Source organism: Carassius auratus, unplaced genomic scaffold (assembly GCF_003368295.1).
Source record: "Carassius auratus strain Wakin unplaced genomic scaffold, ASM336829v1 scaf_tig00047654, whole genome shotgun sequence".
NCBI lineage: Eukaryota > Metazoa > Chordata > Actinopteri > Cypriniformes > Cyprinidae > Carassius > Carassius auratus.
This window is the reverse complement of record NW_020527044.1, coordinates 25,001-30,000: the sequence shown is the minus strand read 5'-3', so window position 1 is coordinate 30,000 and position 5,000 is coordinate 25,001. Positions and strand designations below refer to the sequence as shown.

General features: G+C 38.8%; 4 non-coding genes across 4 annotated transcripts; all 4 read right to left on the bottom strand.

Moving 5' to 3' along the window:
* Window positions 1-970: 970 nt before the first annotated feature.
* Window positions 971-1,089, bottom strand: LOC113088940 (5S ribosomal RNA). The gene has a single exon (XR_003286301.1). It is a non-coding gene; the product is annotated as a 5S ribosomal RNA (ribosomal RNA).
* Window positions 1,090-2,267: 1,178 nt separating this feature from the next.
* LOC113088968 (5S ribosomal RNA) lies at window positions 2,268-2,386 on the bottom strand. The gene has a single exon (XR_003286323.1). It is a non-coding gene; the product is annotated as a 5S ribosomal RNA (ribosomal RNA).
* Window positions 2,387-3,165: 779 nt separating this feature from the next.
* LOC113088951 (5S ribosomal RNA) lies at window positions 3,166-3,284 on the bottom strand. The gene has a single exon (XR_003286312.1). It is a non-coding gene; the product is annotated as a 5S ribosomal RNA (ribosomal RNA).
* A 931-nt stretch (window positions 3,285-4,215) lies between these two features.
* Window positions 4,216-4,334, bottom strand: LOC113088949 (5S ribosomal RNA). Its single transcript, XR_003286310.1, has one exon. It is a non-coding gene; the product is annotated as a 5S ribosomal RNA (ribosomal RNA).
* Between the last annotated feature and the right edge of the window lie 666 nt (window positions 4,335-5,000).

Here is a 5,000-nt window from a genome sequence, read left to right as displayed (position 1 = left end):
TATATAATGAAAAATATCCCAAAAGTTAAAGCACCTGGTATTCCCAGGCGGTCTCCCATCCAAGTACTAACCAGGCCCAAACCTGCTAATATTCAGAGATCGGCATTGACTCTTTTTTTGCAAGATATTATATATAATTCGTGAAAAAATATCCAAAAAGTTTAAAGCACCTGGTATTCCCAGGCAGTCTCCCATCCATGTACTAACAAGGCCCAAACCTGCTAATATTCAGAGATCGGCCATTGACTCTTTTTTTTTTTTGCAAGATTATTATATAATTCATGAAAAATATCCAAAAAGTTTAAAGCACCTGGTATTCCCAGGCAGTCTCCCATCCATGTACTAACAAGGCCCAAACCTGCTAATATTCAGAGATCGGCCATTGTTTTGGCAAAATGTTCTATAATTAAGTGAAATTCCAAAAAGCTTAAAGCACCTGGTATTCCCAGGCGTCTCCCATCCATGTACTAACCAGGCCCAAACCTGCTAATATTCAGAGATCGGCATTGACTCTTTTTTTTTTTGCAAGATTATTATATAATTCGTGAAAAATATCCAAAAAGTTTAAAGCACCTGGTATTCCAGGCAGTCTCCCATCCATGTACTAACAAGGCCCAAACCTGCTAATATTCAGAGATCGGCCATTGACTCTTTTTTTTTTGCAAGATTATTATATAATTGTGAAATATCCAAAAAAGTTTAAAGCACCTGGTATTCCCAGGCAGTCTCCCATCCATGTACTAACAAGGCCCAAACCTGCTAATATTCAGAGATCGCCATTGACTCTTTTTTTTTTGCAAGATTATTATATAATTCATGAAAAATATCCACAAAGTTTAAAGCACCTGGTATTCCCAGGCAGTCTCCCATCCATGTACTAACAAGGCCCAAACCTGCTAATATGCAGAGATCGGCCATTGACTCTATGTTTTGGCAAAATTGTTCTATACTAAGTGAAAAATATCCAAAAAGCTTACAGCACCTGGTATTCCCAGGCGGTCTCCCATCCAAGTACTAACCAGGCCCAAACCTGCTTAGCTTCCGAGATCAGACGAGATCTGGCATAGCCAGGTTGGTATGGCCGTAAGCGAAGACTGCTCCGAAGAGAGGGCTATTTAAAGTTCAGCCAATCTACTGGCCAGTACATTATATAAGTAGGAAAGAAAACCCAAAAGCTTAAAACGCCTGGTATTCCTAGGCGGTCTCTCATCCAAGTACTAACCAGACCTAAACCTGCTAAGATTCAGAGATCTGGCATTGACTCTTTTTTTTTTTTTTTTTTTGTTTGCAAGATTATTATATAATTCGTGAAAAATATCCAAAAGTTTAAAGCACCTGGTATTCCCAGGCAGTCTCCCATCCATGTACTAACAAGGCCCAAACCTGCTAATATTCAGAGATCGGCCATTGACTCTTTTTTTTTGCAAGATTATTATATAATTCATGAAAAATATCCACAAAGTTTAAAGCACCTGGTATTCCCAGGCAGTCTCCCATCCATGTACTAACCAGGCCCAAACCTGCTAATATTCAGAGATCGGCCATGTTTTGGCAAAATTGTTCTATACTAAGTGAAAATTTTCCAAAAAGCTTACAGCACCTGGTATTTCAGACGCGGTCTCCCATCCAAGTACTAACCAACCTAAACCTGCTAATATGCAGAGATCGGCATTGACTCTTTTTTTTTTTGCAAGATTATTATATAATTCGTGAAAAATATCCAAAAAGTTTAAAGCACCTGGTATTCCCAGGCAGTCTCCATCCATGTACTAACAAGGCCCAAACCTGCTAATATTCAGAGATCGGCCATTGACTCTTTTTTTTGCAAGATTATTATATAATTTGTGAAAAATATCCAAAAAGTTTAAAGCACCTGGTATTCCCAGGCAGTCTCCCATCCATGTACTAACAAGGCCCAAACCTGCTAATATTCAGAGATCGGCATTGACTCTTTTTTTTGCAAGATTATTATATAATTGTGAAAAATATCCAAAAAGTTTAAAGCACCTGGTATTCCCAGGCAGTCTCCCATCCATGTACTAACAAGGCCCAAACTGCTAATATTCAGAGATCGGCTATTGACTCTTTTTTTTTGCAAGATTATTATATAATTTGTGAAAAATATCCAAAAAGTTTAAAGCACCTGGTATTCCCAGGCAGTCTCCCATCCATGTACTAACAAGGCCCAAACCTGCTAATATTCAGAGATCGGCCATTGACTCTTTTTTTTTGGCAAATTTGTTTATATAAGTGAAAAATTTCCAAAAAGCTTACAGCACCTGGTATTCCCAGGCGGTCTCCCATCCAAGTACTAACCAGGCCCAAACCTGCTTAGCTTCCGAGATCAGACGAGATCGGGCATAGCCAGGTTGGTATGGCCGTAAGCGAAGACTGCTCCGAAGAGAGGGCTATTTAAAGTTCAGCCAATCTACTGGCCAGTACATTATATAAGTAGGAAAGAAAACCCAAAAGCTTAAAACGCCTGGTATTCCTAGGCGGTCTCTCATCCAAGTACTAACCAGACCTAAACCTGCTAAGATTCAGAGATCTGGCATTGACTTTTTTTTTTTTTTTTTTTTTTTTTGTTTGCAAGATTATTATATAATTCGTGAAAAATATCCAAAAAGTTTAAAGCACCTGGTATTCCCAGGCAGTCTCCCATCCATGTACTAACAAGGCCCAAACCTGCTAATATTCAGAGATCGGCCATTGACTCTTTTTTTTTGCAAGATTATTATATAATTCATGAAAAATATCCACAAAGTTTAAAGCACCTGGTATTCCCAGGCAGTCTCCCATCCATGTACTAACCAGGCCCAAACCTGCTAATATTCAGAGATCGGCCATGTTTTGGCAAATTGTTATATACTAAGTGAAAAATTTTCCAAAAAGTTTAAAGCACCTGGTATTTCCCAGGCAGTCTCCCATCCAAACTAACCAGGCCCTAAACCTGCTAATATTCAGAGATCGGCATTGACTCTTTTTTTTTTGCAAGATTATTTATATAATTCGTGAAAAATATCCACAAAGTTTAAAGCACCTGGTATTCCCAGGCAGTCTCCCATCCATGTACTAACAAGGCCCAAACCTGCTAATATGCAGAGATCGGCCATTGACTCTATGTTTTGGCAAAATTGTTCTATACTAAGTGAAAAATTTCCAAAAAGTTTACAGCACCTGGTATTCCCAGGCGGTCTCCCATCCAAGTACTAACCAGGCCCAAACCTGCTTAGCTTCCGAGATCAGACGAGATCTGGCATAGCCAGGTTGGTACGGCCGTAAGCGAAGACTGCTCCGAAGAGAGGGCTATTTAAAGTTCAGCCAATCTACTGGCCAGTATATTTATAAGTAGGAAAGAAAACCCAAAAGCTTAAAACGCCTGGTATTCCTAGGCGGTCTCTCATCCAAGTACTAACCAGACCTAAACCTGCTAAGATTCAGAGATCTGGCATTGACTCTTTTTTTTGTTTTTTTTTTTTTTTTTGTTTGCAAGATTATTATATAATTCGTGAAAAATATCCAAAAAGTTTAAAGCACCTGGTATTCCAGGCAGTCTCCCATCCATCTACTAACAAGGCCCAAACCTGCTAATATTCAGAGATCGGCCATTGACTCTTTTTTTTTTTGCAAGATTAATATATAATTAATGAAAATATCCACAAAGTTTAAAGCACCTGGTATTCCCAGGCAGTCTCCCATCCATGTACTAACAAGGCCCAAACCTGCTAATATTCAGAGATCGGCCATTGACTCTTTTTTTTTTTTGCAAGATTAATATATAATTTCATGAAAATATCCACAAAGTTTAAAGCACCTGGTATTCCCAGGCAGTCTCCCATCCATGTACTAACAAGGCCCAAACCTGCTAATATTCAGATATCGGCCATTGACTCTTTTTTTTGCAAGATTATTATATAATTCATGAAAAATATCCAAAAAGTTTAAAGCACCTGGTATTCCCAGGCAGTCTCCAATCCATGTACTAACAAGGCCCAAACCTCCTAATATTCAGAGATCGGCCATTGACTCTTTTTTTTTTTGCAAGATTATTATATAATTCATGAAAAATATCCACAAAGTTTTAAAGCACCTGGTATTCCCAGGCAGTCTCCCATCCATGTACTAACAAGGCCCAAACCTGCTAATATGCAGAGATCGGCCATTGACTCTATGTTTTGGCAAAATTGTTCTATACTAAGTGAAAAATATCCAAATAGCTTACAGCACCTGGTGTTCCCAGGCGGTCTCCCATCCAAGTACTAACCAGGCCCAAACCTGCTTAGCTTCCGAGATCAGACGAGATAAGGCATAGCCAGGTTGGTATGGCCGTAAGCGAAGACTGCTCCGAAGAGAGGGCTATTTAAAGTTCAGCAATCTACTGGCCAGTACATTATATAAGTAGGAAGAAACCCAAAAGCTTAAAACGCCTGGTATTCCTAGGCGGTTCTCTCATCCAAAGTACTAACCAGACCTAAACCTGCTAAGATTCAGAGATCTGGCATTGACTCTTTTTTTTTGTTTGTTTTTTTTGTTGCAAGATTATTATATAATTCGTGAAAAATATCAAAAGTTTAAAGCACCTGGTATTCCCAGGCAGTCTCCCCATCCATGTACTAACAAGGCCAAACCTGCTAATATTCAGAGATCGGCCATTGACTCTTTTTTTTTTGCAAGATTATTATATAATTCATGAAAATATCCACAAAGTTTAAAGCACCTGGTATTCCAGGCAGTCCTCCCATCCATGTACTAACCAGGCCCAAACCTGCTAATATTCAGAAGATCGGCCATGTTTTGGCAAAATTGTTTCTATACTAAGTGAAAATTTTCCAAAAAGCTTACAGCACCTGGTATTTCAAGGCGGTCTCCCATCCAAGTACTAACCAGACCTAAACCTGCTAATATGCAGAGATCGGGCATTGACTCTTTTTTTTTTGCAAGATTATTATATAATTCATGAAAAATACCAAAAAAGTTAAAGCACCTGGTATTCCCAGACA